Here is a 20,190-nt window from a genome sequence, read left to right as displayed (position 1 = left end):
CAGTAATTCTTAAAGTCGCCTCTATTACCTTAGTGCAAAGGATAACTAATTCTCCTAATCATTCCTTTGGAACCTTTCCTGATCCCAGTTATATCTTGCAAACTTTTGTCTAGCACATAGGTATGATTTATGCACATATAAATATCTATTTATGAATACATTAAAGTATCCCAGACATAAAATTATGCACACACATATCGTTACAGGCAACTGTTGCTATCATTTTGATTTCTTTTGTCAAATTTCAACATTTCTTATGGGTAAAATATATGAACGAATTCAAAACCATACGAAAGCACCGTAAGTTGTCTAATAAATTCTGAACTTATCACTCCACAACCGAGTATAGGTCACGGACGCCGTGATTGGTTTTACAAATGGGAGTAAATTTGAACAACAATGTGAATTATGTGAGCCTCCAATGTAAAGTGGGTATTATATATATATATATATATATATATATATATATATATATATATATATATATATATATATATATACATATATAATATATAAGCGATTTCACAGGAATAACGACAGGCAAGAAGTTCAGTGTCAAGAGCTTTCACGTTTGTTCACGATGCATGAATATACGTGAAAGCGCTTGGTACTGAACTTCTGCTTATCATTTCCTGTGGGGTTCGCTTGTGTACTGAAGTCACGTGCATCTACTGTGATTCTTTAAGCATTTACACACACACACACACACACACAAATATATACATACATATATATATATATATATATATATATATATATATATATATATATATATATATATATATAAGTGAATGTTTGTATATAAGTTTGGCTTTTATAGAAATCCAAACTACTTGACAGACACGGCCTCTATGTCACCCCAGAAAGGTTTTTAACTCAAAATCAAACCCCTAGCCGTGACAGACATACAAACACAGACAAAACGGATTAAATTTTCGTTTTTACGTCACCTTTTCCTTCAGTTTTCTGGGTTTATTCTCATTTTTCACCTAACGTTTTACCCTTTCTTCTGGTGCTGCCAGAAGTATGATTAACCTACATCAATAAATCCCCTATAACATCAATTTTTGATCAGAATTTACGTGAATTTTGATCATAATTTATGATAATATATAATTTTTATTGCCTCAATAAAATCTACATTGAAAATCTAAATCGATAATTTATTTCCATAGTAAGCGAAGCCGAGTCCGTGCATGCGTAGTAGTGGCTTAACGCAACGATTTTAGCCACCAGAAAAAACAACCAAACTCATTTGCCCCCAGCGTTCATACATATGGCTGAAGACGTTATATGATAAAATAAGTAATTGAACACATTCCCTTTTTGCGTACGGTGTTAAAATGGTCCTACACACGATCCTACATCATTTATTACATGATCACCAACACCAACAACGTGTAAGGAGAACACGTTGTTGGCTGTGCCGGAATAATCGAAATATCACCTTGGACACTCCAGCGGTTGGAATTAATTATCGTGCGAATTAGCAAAAAACCTTCACTGCATACCGAAGATAAGTTTCTTTTCACGTCACTTGGTACTGATTACCTGGAAGATAACGACTGAAAATTCTAGATTAAAACTTCACAGGAATGTAGATCATTACATTTGGAAATCTTTTCCGAAAGGCACACTTAAAAGGGTAAATGTATTAGATGCAAATAAGGATTTAGGAAATGGAAACTACTGCACATTTCTCCTTAACCTCATTAAACTAGACTAATGTTTCACATAACTGACTTAAACAACACATTTCTCCTCATAAAATCGAATGAAAAGTTCACATTTTGCTGCATGAAATCTACTGAAATCTCACATCCGTGTCAAATTGAAATGTTTTACCCTGTAGTGCGATGTGCCGTATGGATAGGAAGTTTCATATCAGTACCTGCAAGAATACATATTTCGGGATACTAGTTTGCCTGAAAACGTTTACAAAAAATAACAATTTTCATCATCATCCTTACCGATACTCAGTTTGGAATGCTAATTTTTACAGCAAGTTGGGATTTTAACTTAAATATAAATATCTCTTAGGATACCAAGTTTAGGATGCCATTTTTCATCAAGTATCCATAATGATACTAAGTTTAGAATACCAATTCAAAATCCACACGGGTACAAAGTTTGAACTATCAAGTTGTATTGATAAAAACATAGATGCCAAGTTCAGAATACCTCACATTTCATATTACTGTTTACAAGGATACCAAGTTACACATCACTGTCCGCAGAGCTACTAAGTTTTGGTTATAAAGTTTCATAAAAATATTCACAGATATTAATTTCATGCAACAGGTTTCACATCAGAGTCCATACGTTCAACGTGATCAATCGTCACAATGACACTGAGTTTCAGGTGCCAAATTCACTTAAAAATCTACAGATACCAAATTTCTCAGTTATGTTATATAGGATACCGCATTTCAGACACCATATATCACATCAACATCCATATGAAACATAAAGTGAACACCAATTTTGATACAAGTATCACCTCACACTGGATCAGCCTAGTTTTACGACACCTAAATAGACTTTTAAGATTTATAAGCGTAGACTACTAATGGCGCCAGATTTCCCGTAGAGCTCTGATGTAATTGTCATGAAATATATTTCATTCTAGGTATATAAACGAAGTAATTAAAGTTCGACCAAGGGAACACAGTGATAATTTTTTATTTTTGTCTTTGGTTAATTACAAAACGCATGAAACAGTTATTTGTTTTTCTATATCTTTTCCTAAACACAAAACGACCAGAATTTAACTTGAGATTTCTTAGATCAGCATGAAGATGTGTGGAAGTTCATCTTTGTAATTTTCATTGATATTTAGCTACGATTACTTTATCTTTACCTTTTCCTCTCTTTTTTTTACTGACTGGCATTTTCTGTAGTAAAAGCTTGTTTGTCAATACTTTCTATAGCTTGTTTAATAATAATAATAATAATAATAATAATAATAATAATAATAATAATAATAATAATAATAATAATATCATTATTATCATTATGAAGAAAATTAACTATAATAGTACAACTTTGTGTATTTTTAGACATATTATCATGAAGTAAGAACACAATTTCCTAGGAAAGCTAGCGACACCTCTGGGCCCGACACTCCCTTTGGTCAAAGATTTATTGCGCGGGTCTTTGGGTTTGTTCAGTCGTTATGTATACTGATAAAGTCTCTCAAAATGCTAATAGAATTTCCGCCTTGCAACTTCCAAAACTTGTCAATAATAATAGAAATAACATGGCCTTTGTTTGGGGGGGGGCAAACTGTTCTTTTTAAGAATTTCAGATAAATAACGACAAAATTTATCACTCAGAGACGAAATTAACGAGACTACAATTGAACACCATGAAAGTTCATGACTTGGAGACAGGCAAAGTTACAAAAGTTGAAATTAGAATACAAAGCGATAAAGAAGAATAAAAGGGAAAAGAAGAAGAAGATAGAGGGGACGCGAAACAGTCTATAATTGATACAGACGGCCAGGGCGCAATCACTCTCTGGTAATGTGCAAGTCGGGGCGATATAAAACCTCGTAATGAGCAAAAAATTATACCTTACTTGGATGATCGATTGAAGAATTATGGAATGCAAGGGATGAGCAAAGGGGGTGGAGGAGAAAAAGAGGATGATCAGGCGCAAAGAGAGAGAGAGAGAGAGAGAGAGAGAGAGAGAGAGAGAGAGCCAAAGGGGAAAAAATGAGGAGGTAAATAAAGAAAGCCTTTGCGGACGGCCCCTGGCCGGAGGATCGCGGTGCCTCGATGAAAGATGGCGGGTCGCGATGCTTTGCCCCGATGAAAGATGGCGACTCCAGATTATATACGACCCAGGTAAAGGTTGGTTGGGGGTGGATGTGAGAAAATAAGGGGAACTGGTTTGAACAGGGAGAGACGTGGCTGATCTTCTAAATCAAAAGGAAATGAACAGTAAAACGATAAACGGGGGAAAAAAGATGAAATGGAGAGTGTGTATTCTAAAAAAAAAAAAAAAAAAAAGGAGGTCCGAGCTGGGAAAGATTCCTTTGTAAGAAGCTTAAACACACGTCACATCGTCACAATCATGCATAATCAAATACTGAATACCGACATGTATATGAACAGCTAAACAGACTTATGTATTTGGGCAATGGCTCGTGTTCATAGCCTTTCCCCTTTTTTGTGAAATAAAAAGTGGTAGTAGAAATTTTCCAAGGGTCTGTGAAAGTCTTCCTTTCTCTCCCCGCAACAATTTTGAACCGACGCATTAAGCTGACTCAGCTGATCGTTCGGTTCTATTCTTTCCCACAAGTATTCAGCCACGGCTCGCTCTTAATAAAGATCCTTGTTTCCGGTTACTAATTCTTACTGCAGTTTAAAGATCCCCACTTACATTTACTAATCAACTTCCTATTAGAGATTCCTGCTTTCGTTTTCTGACTCTTAATCCAATTTGAAGATCACAGCTCACTTTTAGTGACTCCTACTCCCACTTAAGAACTCTCGCATCAATTCACTGGCTTCTCCCGTTTAACGGAATGGAATGGAATAGAGAGTTTAGGCCAAAGGACAAGCACTAGGACCGACGAGGTCATTCAGCGCTGGAAAGGAAATTGAGGGTAGGTAGGTTTGAAAGGTGTAACAGGAGGAAAACCTCGCAGTTGCACTATGAAATAATTGTTAGAGAGAGTTAAGTATACCTTAGTTTAACCAGACCACTGAGCTGATTAACAGCTCTCCTAGAGAGGGCTGGCCCGAAGGATTAGACTTATTTTACGTGGCTAAGAACCAATTGGTTACCTAGCAAAGGGACCTACAGTTTATTGTGGAATCCGAACCACATTAAACCGAGAAATGAATTTCTGTCACCAGAAATAAATTCCTCTAATTCTTCACTGGCCGGTCGGAGACTCGAACTCGGGTCTGGCAGTGTTAGCCGAGAACTCTACCGACTCGTCCAACGAGGAACTAGGGTTTATAGCAAGATGGAAGAAAGAGAATATCAATGAACGTACATTAAAAGGATTGAGAGGATTTGCAGCTAGGGACCGAAGGCACGCTGCAAAGAATCCTTAGCAGTGCCTACAGTGCACCCCGTGAGGGGCACTGAGGACACTACCCCCCTACGGAGAAGTGCCCTCGGTACCCCCCTACGGGACCTCCCGTTTAATAACTTCCACTTTCGTTTACTGACTCTTATTCCCGCTTGAAGATTCCTTTGCAGCAGATTTAACGGTATCTCTTGGAGCGCTATGATCTCTTATTTTTCATTATTATTCTACCTTAAGGGAACATGATCTCGTCAAAATTACCAGGACATTGACCTTGTTCAATGTCATTTGTCAAAATAGTCAAGCTCACCAAAAATTAATATTTTCCTTGAGAATTCCAAACCTCATATCAGTGATTTGATATTCAGGATTGCTTTTTTATTATTTTGATGATTATGAGGATTCCTTTCTATATTAGAATCTCTTAGTGTGCCGAGTATCTCGAAGTTTGGAAAGTGACAAGTATACCGTACTTGGAAAGCTAGTAAATATATATATTCTGGAATACGCAGGGAATCTTAATTTGATAAAAAGATAAAGGTCTGGCATCAGACACCTTCTAAATGAGGTGTGTATATCAACTCCATGTTTTCGAAATTTTGTTCCTTTCGACTGCTGTTTGAATGTGTATTCTGTACGTGTTTTCATTTCTATCCAGAAAACATAAGCTTGATTTTCCATTGCATATCTTCAGAACTCAGCATTTTTATTATTTCAGACTTGACTACAATTTACGATTACAAAATTTCAGATTTTCGTTGGCCATTTCCGAATGTTAGACTAATGCTTCATATCATAATTCCATAACTCAGACTGGAATTCCAGAATTCCAAACCACAATTGACCATTGAAGATTTCCAGATTTTCAATTTCGCATCTCTGAATTTCACAGATCCACTCATTTTACAATTCCATTATTCATTTAGTCTTTTTAATGATCAGAATTTCTTTTAACATTTCAAAAATTCGGAGTTTTTCTTGCTGTTTCTAAGTGCAGAAACAATTTTTCTCTTCAGAACTTAAATTTGCCGAATAAAACTCGCACAATAGTGGTATTGCTGCATTTCTTTTTCCTTCTATTATTTTGAGTGTTAAGGATTCCACTTCTCATTGCTAACAGGCACAATCAGTAATACAGGCTAAATAAATAACAAACCAGTAACGTATTCATCTCAGATAAATGGCTCTAAAAGTTTTTTTTCTTTACTAAATTAATGTTTTTCACGAAAGCCTGGAAATATTAATTTATTACAGATATAATTGTCACTTTCCAAATTCCGTGATCCTTGGCACACTCAAAACTTCTAATTTGGTAAACAAAATACTTATAATCGGCTATATTAAACTAGTAAAAAACGCACCGAAGTTTCCTCGGCGCAATCGAGTTTTCTGTACAGCCGCTATAGCGTATAATAAAGGCCACCGAAAAGAGATCTATCTTTCGGCAGTCTCGGTATAATGCTGTATGAGCCGCGGCCCATGAAACTTTAACCACGGCCAGGTGGTAGCCTATCCTATATCGTTGCCAGAAGCACGATAATGGCTAACTTTAACCTAAATAAAATAAAAACTACTAGGCTGGAAGGCTGCAATTTGGTATGTTTGATGATTGGAGGGTGGATGATCAAAATACTAATTTGCAGCCCTCTAGCCTCAGTAGTTTTTAAGATCTGAGGGCGGACAGAAAAAGTGCGGGCGGACAGACAAACTAAAAGCAACTCTGAATATCATATTAATAATATGCGGTTTGAAATCCTTAAGATTATGATTAATCTTTTTGCCACCATTAGTAGCCAAGAAAACTACATGATTACCCTACAAAGTGCGCTGAACCCTTTTATGATCAAAAGCTCAGTAATTCTGAGGGCCTTAAGGAAATTTCAGCTGATTAACACTATACCTGAGTTGGCACAAAAACATCAGGTAAAGCAAGAGTTCATGAATATATTTAATTTCATATAAAAAAATACCTAAGGTTGTCTAGTACAGTCCGTAGGTAAAAAACATAATAAGCAGATACTCTGGCCAATGAGAATCTAAAATTGCCATCCTGGGCAGAACATTTACTGCATTATTATCCTTGAATAAGAAATGAAAAGGGACAGCCAACTTTGACCTCATGGCTGTATCTTGCCGGCACAGTTCAGGGAACCTCAAAGTAGCTCGGTCACAAAGGGGAGGAAGGAGTAGAGAGCTTGGTCATAAAGGGATAATGGAAGTTCAAGTTTGGTCACAAAAGTAGGAAGGAGGTTCAATTTGATCACAAAAGGGAAAAGGTGGATCACTAAAGGAGAAAAGGAGGGTCAAGCTGGTTCAAAGGGGGAAGAACGGTCTTGTTAGGTCACAAAGGAGGGAGGGAGGGAGGGTCAAGTCAGTTTCAAAGGGGAGAGGAGGGTCATGTCTGGTCACAAAGGGTGGAAGGGAGGGTTGAGTTGGTATCAAAGGTGGGAAAGAGGGTCTTATGTCACAAAACGGGGAAGGAGGGTCAAGTTGGTCTCAAAGGGGGGAAAGGAGGTCAAGTTTGGTCACAAAAGGGAAAAGATGGTCTCGTTCGGTCACAAAAGGGAAAGAAGGGTCTCGTTTGGTCACAAAAGGGAAAGGAGGGTCTTGTTTGGTCTCAAGCGGGGAGCGAGGGTCTTGTTGGTCACAAAACGGGGACGCAGGATCAAGTTGCTGTCAATATGAGAGAGGAGGGTCGAGTGTGGTCACTAAAAGGGAAGGAGGGTTATCCCTGGTCACATAGGGGGTGGGGGATAGATGGTCGAATTGGAATTTCCAGAGCTGGAAAAAGTGTTTATAATTCTCCTCTCTGTTTCTTAATCAGATTTCGTCGATTTTCTAACCTTCATTGCACCATTTCAGTGGATTTGATGACACGTCCGTACTTGAATATATCCCCCAAAATGCCCATAGTAGGCCTACTCTTGGAGGCTTTTAATTCATGCCTACCTTATGGGATCGTTAACTCGTTTTTTTTTTCTTTTGACAAAAAATTTTTAGTAAATATCCACGAAAACCTTAAACTCTCGATTCACATACGCCCACTAAAGGAATAAAAAGATTATGGTCACACTTGGCAATTTACTGCCTCTCAAGGAACCAATAAGATTTAAGCCATCTCAATATCTTCTTGATGCCCGCAGGAATTTTTCAACTCCTCAGTTCCCGCGTACCCACTAAGGGACTAAGGGAATTCCCTGGAATACCTATGAACTACGTAAGCTGTGCTTGACAGTGAGGATCCCGGTTCAAGTTGCTACCTTGATTTAGTCACAGGTCATTTTTCGACTAGCGGAAGCCACTTGCACAGCTAGTAAGAGGATATATACAAAAAATACCCGAATTTTAAGTGTGGAGATGACGAGTTATTTCTAACTTGATTCCAGTACTTTTAGCTCAAAGTAAAAAAAAAAAAAAAGATACATAAAAAAACCTTGAATCATATAAAATTTGTCATGATCAGAAAATAGTAGGAGTCAGATGCAGTAAGAACTGCAAGCTGGAAGCTTTGATGCACCTGCTCGACGGACCCCTTCAGCCAAAGGCAAATTGTAATTTCATGACTCCGCTAGGAGTGCGCGCAAATTTTACACACACACACACATCTATCTATCTATCTATCTATCTATCTATCTATCTATCTATCTATCTATCTATCTATCTATATATACTGTATATATATATATATATATATATATATATATATATATATATATATATATATATATAAATGCAATTAATAAAGGAAAAGTGAGCCTCAGGAAGTCTGGAAAAAGCGTAAGTACCATGTTTGTGACCTAAAGTGTGTTGAGGAAGGGGAGGATTGGCCTTATTGAAGCAGCTTGTTTCGTCAGGATACGACTAAAGCTTTGAGAGTGAAATTATGACTATTTTCTTTTCGAAATGAGTATATAACATTCACTACCGCCTTGCTTTCTTAAGAGGCAACAGCCTTTGGGGAAAATAAAATCTTAAGGTAGGCAAACAGGCAAACTTGTGTGTTTTATCAGACCTTTACTTACAAATTTAAGTAGAGCAACGTTTAATAAAAAAAAAAAACTACATTCATGCGGCAATACGATAATCATTCCGACAGAAGTAACTCAACGTTATCTGATGAATCACGTTGTCACTTTCAACAGTCAGTCAGCCTGGTGGACGACTTCTAACGAGAAACGATTTCGAAGAGTCACGACCCAACAGCGTCGTTTCCGAAGAATTTACTCAATCGCACCAGTTTTACGACCCTTTTGATGCTTTTATATACGATCCTCTCATTCAGGCGATGTCTGGAGAAGCAAAAATATAACATCCGCAACTGAGCCGAGGCTGGTTTCTTTTTCATGCCAAATGGGAAGACAGGAGGAGGAGAGGAGAAATCCGATAAAAGAGGAAAATTGGACGAAGAGCGGGATGAAGAGACAAGGCCAACGGGGATAGACCGAGAGCGTGGATAATCCAGAACCGAAAGGGAGAAATAATTATTGGAACGTATCGGTGCGAAGATGAGTATCAGACTCGCCTGGGGGTAAACTAAAGTCTTGTACCCGAGCGTGACCGCTGACTGCAAGTAACTCGCTTCTCCCTTCTTTCCTCTCCCTACCGCTGCTACTCCCCTGCTCTCCCCTTCCCTTCCCTTCCTCCCACCCCAACTCTCTCTCTCTCTCTCTCTCTCTCTCTCTCTCTCTCTCTCTCTCTCTCTCTCTCTCTAACTTTTTACACACTGGTTTCAAACTCTCGTTTCCTGCAGAGCACAAAACAGGCTACAATAATATCCAGGTACTTATTTTGAGATTCGAACTCACCTGGCAATTGCAGCCTAGCCTCCGAACCGTGTCTTATTAAAAAAAAGCCTCTTTTAACATATTTTACTTTCCTTCGAGACAGACAGGCAGGAGGAAAGTGCCGGCGAGGAAGAGAAGCAAACTTTGTACCCTGGCTTTACACGAATAAATAGAACGGTCCTCCTGAAGATTTAAGCTGTTTAGATATTTTTGCTATAAGTAGTTCATTTAAACAGATTACATTCAATCTGCCTACAATTCACATTTTGGTCTTGCATTAAAAGAATTTCCATGCAGTTATCGTAATATTCGTAAAAAAAAAAAAACAAATACAAAGAAAGAAATCCATATCATTTACGAACAGACGTTTTTCGTAATTCTTGGAAATTATTCTTATATTCCTTCGTGGTGAGCCTTTTTTCCCAAAAATTCTGATATCAGAATCTTAAGCTTCAGCAAGTTTAGCGATGGAAACTGAGAAGCCCGATTTATCTCTCAGGCTTAATGCGTAACAATGCGCTGCCTGTAATTTCCCTAAGCCATCTTGGACACCTGCTTGATTTATTAAAAGACTGGAAAATGTTCAATGGATTTGTCTGACAAGGAGGGAGTTTGTGGCTGTCTAAAACTGAACTTTTGACTGAAGGGAGGTAGGCTTTCGGCAGACTGAATATGGAGCATATGGCTATAAGAGACAGATGAACTTTCGGAATTCAAAGAATGATCATATAATAGTGACAAAAGAGCCGACGGCCAACGAAAGAAAAGCTTTGGAGTGCTAGTAAAATTTTATTATTCTAGGTAAACTATATAAAAAAAAAGGAACTTCGGATCATCATTTGGGAAGCTCCCTAAAGATAAGGGGAGAGCTTATGGTTATCATGAAGGCAACCTATGAACTTATGATGATAAATACTTGACCTTCTGACTGCAAGGGCAGAGATTTATGACTGAAAAGAAGGGGGGGGGGCCGGGTTATGCGAGTAAGGTCAGGGGTTTGTGAGGGTAAAGGCTTGAGCATGAGATCGTAAAGGAGTTTCTGAAGGTAAAGGTGGGAGCTTATGCGTGCAATGGCTACAGTTTATGATTACAAAGGCAGGAGTTTATGACAGGTAAGAAGGGAGTTTCTGAAGGTCAAGGCAAGGGCTTATGAAGGAAAAGGAGGGAATTCATGACTGTAAACTTGAGAGTTCATGAAAGCAAAGGTGGGACGTCATGATGGCAAAGGTAGACCACATGACTGTAAAGAAGGAAGTTTCTGAAGGAAAAGGAGGGAGCTTATAAATGTAAAGGAGGGCTTTCTTTTATGACTCCCAAATAGCGAGTTTAAGAGCTAGTTTATGACTGCAACGGCGTGAGTTCATAAAAACAAAGGCAGGAGTTCATATGAACGGAAAGGTGGAAGTTTTCGAAGGCCAAGTCGTGAGTTTTTTAGGCAAAGGGGGCTCTCATAATTGCAACAGAGGGATTTTATGAATGCAATTTTTTAAACGCACCGCTAGCAGCTTATGACTGCAAAGGTGGGACTTTTATGAAAACAAAGGAGTGAGTTTATAATAACCTTCCTTTCTTCGTGGTAGAGCTCACCAATCTTCCTTCTTCCTCCTCTTTTCTCTACCTTTTTTCAAAGGCTGGAAAAATGAGTTCACACCATGACTCAAAATTCTAATGTCACAGACACTACATCTCTTACAGAACAAATCTAAGTGCCTAAGAAAAATGTTGTTACAGCATCAACATTGGTCGTTACCTCACCGCTTCTTTCTTTATTGCACTTAAGGCATTCCTTCTGCTAAGGTAAAGTCCAATGGCCTTTTGGCTTGTCTCGACAGAGCGTACGAATAAAAACTTAGATTTCCTCGACTTGGCTACTTTCAGTTATATATCCTTTTCCATTAGATTTTTTTTTATTTACAAAGATTTTGAAGGAAAGCTAACACAAATATCCTTATCAAGGTCATGCGTTAGGGGAAAATTAAGAAAGGTGGGGAAGGGGAAAGGAACTACAGATTCACTTCTACAAAGGGTTTTAGAAACCTTTGAATGTTTACTAAGACATAGTTGAATTATAAAAATAAAAGAACCGACTGCTACTATAGTTTCGACACAAACTCAGTCGTTTTTCATATCGAGATGGGACACCTTTCGGTCTATTTGAAGGAGTTCTCTAAACTCGCATTTTTATGCAAATCAACTAGAGGCAGTCTCAGCTGAGGCAAGGAAGGTATCAGGATTTATGCAAAGGTACTATAGTGGAGTGAAATTCATGAAGGAACTGTTCAGTCATCTCTCCTGAACTGTTGTGAAATTTACAGAAATCAAAAGCATATGTTGGAAAAGGGGAAAAAGAGGTTGAGAGGGAAATTATGCATAGTATTTGTAGATAAAGAATTGCTAAAAAGGGTGAGGAATGGGGATGATTTATGTCTCGCGAGTTACTAATCTGACCTATTTTTAAAAGCAATCTTTAATTGCTACAGTTATCTCTTTTAGTTTGGTTAGTATTGGCGTTGTCTGGTTGCTTCTCTACCTTACGTCTACCCACTCACCTTAAGACAAAGACAGACAGACAAACAGACAGACAAAATCTAAGGATTATACGCATTTTGTTACTATCTAAGGATCATATCTCGCGTGAAACATTACTCCTCTTACGCAGCCTCTACGCCATAAAGATGATTCCCTACATAACCTGGAAGAGAATATTATATTTTCCGTCATGATTACAGGGAAGAAAATGACTCGCACATGTAAATAGGAAAAATGAAAAAATCTACGACGAAAATGAAGAAGCACCAACCGACTGGCCGTCCATCATGCCGAATCCATGACATGATGCATGGCGTTATTATAACTAATGACGAGGGCTGATGAGCCTCCATGACGGCTCATGATGATACGCGCTGCCACCTCGCGCAATTACCGAGGATTCTCGCTCTTAACAAACAGCCAGCCTTCGTTTGAATAATGACGGCCCTTTGTGCAACTCGGAAGTCACTGCTCTCAAGTGTTCTGGCGACCCTCCAGGGCGAAACGCGAGAGAGATGGAGTAGCATCATGGTAACGACTCTTCTCCTCATCCTCCTCCTCCTCCTCCTCCTCCTCCTCCTCTCCTTCTTCTTCTTCTTCTTCTTCTTCTTCTTCTTCTGCACTTCGGGAGATGCAGGACAGAAGCCGTGCGGTTTCTAATGGCTCATGGTTTAAGTAAGGACAACGTCTTCTGGTTAATTGAATGCCCGTTGGAAGAATGACTCGTCTCGTCTCGAGTCGAGTTGAAGGAAAAACAATCTTTTAAAGCATTCTTAATGTAGTCGAGTCCTGGGGGGGAAACTTTGCGATGCGCTACCAGGTGCCTCCGGCGGTGAAGGGGTAAGGGAGAAGGGGGTAGGGGAGGTAGGAGGAGGGCTTTTGACTGCGATCTCCGGATTATGGCAAAAACGACTCTCGAGTGCAAATATAATCGTCGGTAATTGAATGTTATCTTGTCTACTTAAAGTCGCATTCCTATAAATTCGCAAAAGCTGTTATTAGTGTCGCTGTTATGTTTTGGGGAGTGAATACCCACCAATTATTGAAAGGAAGTATGTCTTATGATTAGCTAACAACGCCAAGAGGCCAAGAAAGGTAGAATTTGGGTTTTTTTCCTTAGTCTTACCTCTCAGTATTAGTCTTTCTCTCTAAGAGAAAGACTAGACTGAATGAACAAGTGGATGAATCATAAAAAAACAGAAAAAAATTATTAATCTATAAAATTAGTTAGGCTACGTTAGCCCCTGAATTCAGCTAATACTTATCGTCAGAAAAAAGTACACTGAGGTCAAAGTTCGTCCTCCCAACTTTTAACTACTAGGGAAAGTTTGAGTACTTCTTCCATGGTTAATATTCTCCAAAACACACACATACATTATATATATATATACATATATATATATATATATATATATATATATATATATATATATATATATATATATATATATATATATATACATAAAGACTCCCGAGATGTAGATGAATTTTTTCGGTTACATTCCGAGTAATTTCGGACTTTCCGGGAGAGAAAACTGTCGAAGCGTTGATAAGCCTAAGGTCAATTCGTTAATTAAATAAGTAAAAGTTAATGAATGAATGAATAAATGAGTAGATAAATGATTTATCTAATTATTCACGTACTAGCTCATTTACTTATTTGTCAGAATAAATAAAATAAATAATTAAATAGATAAACAAATAAATAGGTAAATAAATATATAAATACATAAATTAGAAAAATAAATAGATAAATAAATGGAATAAATAAATAAGTAAATAGAATATCAAATAAGTTATTTTATCTCCCTGTCAAGATGAAAATAGTACTGTAAGCCAATTACGCTGCCAACCGGGTTAAATCCCTCATAAGGAAGAAATGTGAATTATATGGAAGCCAGTCACGGCGTTACACTAGCACGTGAACCGGTCGTCATCGCCATCTTCTTGATATCTCGGGAAAATTCCGTTAATTGAACTGAGTTGAATATAGAATTTAGGCCAAGGGCCAAGCACTGGGACCAATGGGGTCATTCAGCGCTGAAACGGAAGTTGACAGTAAAAGTTTAAAAGGTATATATAACAGGAGGAAACCTCGCAATTACACTATGAATCAATTGTTAGGAGAGACTGGTAAGTAAGGTGGAAGAAAGAGATTATGAAAGGAGGTACAGTAAAAGGAAAATTCCGTTAATTGACCGAGTGTCAAACTAGCAAAGAAGTTTACGAAATGACACACGTCACGAAGAGTGACACGATAAGTATTCAGAGCTAGAAAAGAAAACTATTTTTTTTTAAATAAAAAATTCGTGGTATTACTATTAACATCCTTTTCAATAAGTGTACATGACTACTCCTTGAAGTTAAGGAACCCGACTCGCAGGATGGCACGTCTGTCCTCCGAGTTTTTATAGGCTTTAAAAAGGAAAAAGAACATTTTTTTCTATTAATTACAGACAACCATAATAATCTTCAGAGCCTCAAACAAATGGCATACGTGATCACTGTGATGATGTGTGAATCAGAGACTTGTTTTGTGTAATAAAAAGAGATGTCCCCTATTTGATCCTTTTGTGAAAAAATATTGTGATAAGAATGACCAAGTTTACTACCTATGTTAGAAAGGAAACCAAAGTTTGTCATTTGTACGAAAGACTAAGGCAAATTCGCCAATTACGTGCAGAACGCAGCCGTACTTTGCAATTTGAGTCGAGAAAAACCAAACTTTACTGCTTTTGTAGAAAAGAAAAGGTTATTTCACAAATCTAAGAATGATCTGAACCAGCAACTAATCGAAACATGAGATTGATAAATGAGCGTGTGAATTTGGTGACGCAAAATCTAAGGTTATTGACGTACAATATACAAACTATAATAATATGATATGTATTATCTATTTGCAAAAAATTAAAGGTAATATTATATATACACAAATGTACAGTATATATATATATATATATATATATATATATATATATATATATATATATATATATATATATATATATATATATTATATATATATATATAGAGAGAGAGGAGAGAGAGAGAGAGAGAGAGAGAGAGAGAGAGAGAGAGAGAGAGAGAGAGACTGACTTTAGAGGGAAATATGCGAGGCGCGTTGCTTTGAAAATTAATTATAACTCGACCAGATCTTAGGAACGTACATGTATGTAAGTCAGTTATTTCTCACAACGTATTTAACGCAGTTCAGAATGCCATCTCTTTCCTTATTTTCACTTTAAGGAAGTGAATCTTGATCAGGCCCAGTTAGATGAGAATGGCTGTCCATCGGACAAATTTGTTACCTCAACGAAAACCCATTTTCTATTTGGGTGGGTGGGCGTGAGGGAAGAAGCCTAACGCATAAATAGCGAATGGTTCCTATTGCTATCATTCACAGTGTATATCATAATTTTGTCGTTAATTTAAAATCACCTGCAATAAATATTTCCACTATTTGATATGAATCACTATACAAATGCATGAAATACTGGATGGAAAGTCAACAATACTGAACTAAACAACGCTACACGGGGCAAACGTCAGACCTAACAACACGCTAACTACACACACACACACACACACACTACGATAATAATGAATACAACGTCCGGAATCCATAGGCGCATTTAAAACTATAACTTTTCTATGACCCACTAACCATCTCTTAAGCACATTTCACTGACATATTTTTGGGATATCTCTCGGACAGACAGACGGACGAAGACTGACAGAGACTTCACGAGCAGAGGTAACAAAGTAGGTCCTTCACATTTTCTGTAAATTTAGTGTCCTTGGCCCAAAACCTATATTTATCAACAGCCATTATCCAAACTGCCACTCATTTTTTTTTAAAAAGGCATCATGGGGTTTAAGTACCATGGGCAGGATCTACGATGGGCACTGGACACATCTCTTATTCCTGCAACGGAGACTAATGCCAGGAGGCAATTTTATAAAAACTGCGGATAATGCACGAGTAGCATGGGATGAAACAAACAAATGGGCCACGGATATAAATCATGAGAGAGAGAGAGAGAGAGAGAGAGAGAGAGAGAGAGAGAGAGAGAGAGAGAGAGTATATGAACAAAAATGACATTCTAATAAATAGCAAAATAACACATAAGCATCGAAATTCCCTGTAACAAAACCTTCATGAGAGAGAGAGAGAGAGAGAGAGAGAGAGAGAGAGAGAGAGAGAGAGAGAGAGACCGACGCGTCTCTCGCGCAAGATGAAGCACTCCAGAGACCCTCCATTATTACAACTGGTTTACCAGCATAAATTGTACCGAATCTTGTGATTCTACTTTTTCAAAGGGATCCCATTTCAAGGAAAGGATTGTAACGTCCTCCAGCCACATTCCTCCTCCTCCTCCTCCTCCTCCTACACCTTCACCTCCTACTCCTTCCCCTCTTCCTCCCAGTATACACAGCTTTTAATTCTTTGTGGTTTATAACAGTATTTTGCACTAGCTCTAAGCACAACAGAGACTAATGAGGATCACATGAGTCCAACACTCCCCGAAGGACCACATGGGTCTATCGTTCGCCCGGAGGAGTCTTCCCTCACCCAAGCTCGGCTGGAATTGCAAAAAGGGAATTTGCTTTCCGGAGATGTATTAGCAAATATATTACCATCTCGGAGAGCTACTGTTACTGGCTAACCGCGAGGTAGCAACCAACAGTAGCCAATTACAGGAGCGAGGTGAATCAAGGGTACAGTTAAGATAATTCATGGGTGTATTTCAATGTACGAACGAAGCTCTTGGGAATGACATACTTTGGGCTTTAAGAAAAACCGTAGCTGTGATTAAAACACTATAATCAAATACTACTGTGTTACACAGGCAAGTTCAGTCCTCTTATCCTGTAAGAATTTTATGCAATATAAATTCACAAATCTCCAAAGAAAAAAGGAAAAAAATATTGTCGTCACACACGCTACGCAAAAACAATGAACTACCAAAACTTGCTGGGAACATCCCTTTATTCTTGGCAAGGACCAGTTCTCTGAAATTCCTTCCAAATACCAAACAGACAGCCCGGGCGGTTTGGTTTTCGTTATCGAAACCAAGAAGGAGCAGCAAAGCTATTGGGTGAGACACTCCGAGTGTATGATAATGACGATCTGGTTGCTTATTTTCCTGCCTTTGTTAGCCCCGGGGAGATCAGAGCTGAATTCGCCAGGTAATCTGGGTACGTGGAATAATTTCAGGCACAATACCTTTTCCATGTGTGGCCCCTTTGCACCATGGATTGTCTTCGTCTACACTTGTAACGCTCCGTTTTCATCTCTCGATTTTATATATATATATATATATATATATATATATATATATATATATAATGTGTGTATTTATATATATATATATAATATATATATATATATTTATATATATATATAAATATATATACATATATGTATATGTATATATATATATATACATAGTGTATATATAAATATATATATGTATATATTATATATACAGTGTATATATATACATTATATATATATATAACGTATATGTATACAAGACCTATTATGTGTACGTATACAAACAAAATCCTGTACAACAATAGCTTCCTTTTTAAGTTAGGAAGAATAATTATCAGTTACTCAAAAAATAAATATAAGAATACGAAAAAGTTGAATGGAAACGAAAATATGTTCAACAAAGAACTCACACTAAATTATTAAGTGAATAAGGCTCTTTATTGCATGATTTAACCCCGGTCAAAATAAAATAAAAAAAATAAAAATTTCGATCCCGTGCAAAGAGGCAATCTCTAAGGTAATATTAACGATATTACCTTAGATACAAAATGTTAACAGCTTATATTTCTAGTTTAAAACTAGGAATCAAAGAATTTCTAAGGCCTTTTCAGTTATTGGATATGTAGATGCATTTTGGACGTCTAAATAAGATCGTTCTGTTGTAAATAAAACACTGATAATATTAATCTTGAATTATCGAAATAAATGTTATCAACGCTGTAAAACTGACTTACGTGTATATATAAATTATATATATTATATATATAATATATATGTGTATACATATACATTATATATGTACATATATGTTTTATATATATAATATATATATATATATACATATATATATATATATATATATATATATATATATATATATATATATATATATATATATATATATATATAAAGCCTAAAATACAATCTGAGGCAGCTGAAATACAAATTTTCTAATCTCTTACCTTCTGAAGAAGCCATCATCATCCCCATCTACGTTGTCTGCGAGGTTTTCTTGGAAAATGAAGGTGACGGAAAAGACGACTCACTGCACTACCTTCGCCCTGTTGAGCTCTTGACAAAAAATGAACTTTTCCTATAAACATCCACAATGAAAAGGCGAATTTTCCTGGCTGTAACGCTCAACAAAAAACTTGCCCAAACACGCGCGCGCTCGCAAGGTAAAATTCATAACGAAACAAACATGTCACAAGGTTAAGCAGGTCTGATTTCGCGTCTTCCACACCAAACGAGGGTTGCCGAGTCAAAGCAAAAGGAAGCAGCGTTAAAATCACTAATGGGCAACTTAATTCAGGCCCTACAGAAGGTGAGTTAAGAAAATTGCTCGTCGTGCTGTTAGGGGTAATTGAGTATCGTGAAGTATTTAGCACGTTCTACACATTTCTGTTTGTCAATGGATGTAAAACACGATCATGAATGAAGTGTTCAAAATAGATATATGTACATACATACACACACACATATACGAGTATATACAGTTTGTTATGAAAATGATATTGACTATGACGACGGAATGATATTGAGTTTTCAATAAATCACCAAACTAACCCTACAACTAAATCAATCAACTGAAAATCAAACATGATGGATATTCGACAATTGAGAGAGAGAGAGGTTTAAACGAAATTTTAGTTACCCGTATGGACGAGATGAGTGAATCTAATATAACCATATAAAACTCCAAGAGGGTATATATCCAGAACTTGTAACTGGAAAATTATTCTCAGCATTCATGGCTGTGGCCAACGAGTTTCGACGTTTAGCAATGTTCCCTGGCAACTTACTGGTCAACAGTGCGTCCGATTTCCTAACGGCTGATTGTCAGGGCGCGATAATGAAATCTGCAAATTTGTTGCGGTAGCTCTAGAAAAAGTATCTTCCAGTTTTGTTACTAAAATATTTTTTCTAATTCCCAGTTATGAAAATTGATCCAAACTCCCAATGAAAAATAATATGATTACAAACCATGTTTTCCATGCTCAGGATTAGGAAAATAACTGTGTTTTGGTTAGTCTTCCAAATTCCTGATTATAAAAAAAATACATTAAAATTCATGATTAGAAAAGTATTTTCATAATTCCTGAACATAAATAAACTAGTGTAACCATACTGTCAAAAATTGCAACAATATGAGAAGGGGCCGAGATAACAAGTCTCGACCTTAGGGACGATACGTGCCGTCTCGAAGTTCGGACTATCTTACCTTCAATTCTGCTTACTTTTTACTCAGACACCCACGGTGAGAGAGGCAACTATACTCCAAGAGTTTAATACTCGTAAATTATAGTCGTTACAGACATATGGAATAAATCAAAGGATACACACTGAGTTTTATATAGTAGAATTATCCAAATTCATAATGAGAATTAATCTCTCTTCATTCCTAGTTACAGTTTTTACACTAAAAATGACTGATTATAAAAAAGAATTTCAAATATTAATTAGAAAATATATATATTTACAAGTTAAGAGATGAAACTCACCTCGGAATAAACGGAGGTGTTCAAATGATAAAATAGTTTTAGGTATGAAATAA

General features: G+C 37.0%; 1 long non-coding RNA gene across 1 annotated transcript in view; it reads right to left on the bottom strand.

Moving 5' to 3' along the window:
- Nucleotides 1-18,892, bottom strand: part of LOC136832411 (uncharacterized) — a 68,468-nt gene extending 49,576 nt beyond the window's left edge. The window contains exon 1 of the long non-coding RNA XR_010851187.1: nucleotides 18,599-18,892. This is a non-coding gene — a long non-coding RNA (uncharacterized lncRNA). The remainder of the gene's footprint in view (nucleotides 1-18,598) is intronic.
- Nucleotides 18,893-20,190: the final 1,298 nt, after the last annotated feature.

This window comes from Macrobrachium rosenbergii, chromosome 49 (assembly GCF_040412425.1).
Source record: "Macrobrachium rosenbergii isolate ZJJX-2024 chromosome 49, ASM4041242v1, whole genome shotgun sequence".
NCBI classification, from domain to species: domain Eukaryota; kingdom Metazoa; phylum Arthropoda; class Malacostraca; order Decapoda; family Palaemonidae; genus Macrobrachium; species Macrobrachium rosenbergii.
The sequence above is the reverse complement of the archived record's forward strand: the minus strand, read 5'-3'. Positions and strand labels throughout refer to the sequence as shown.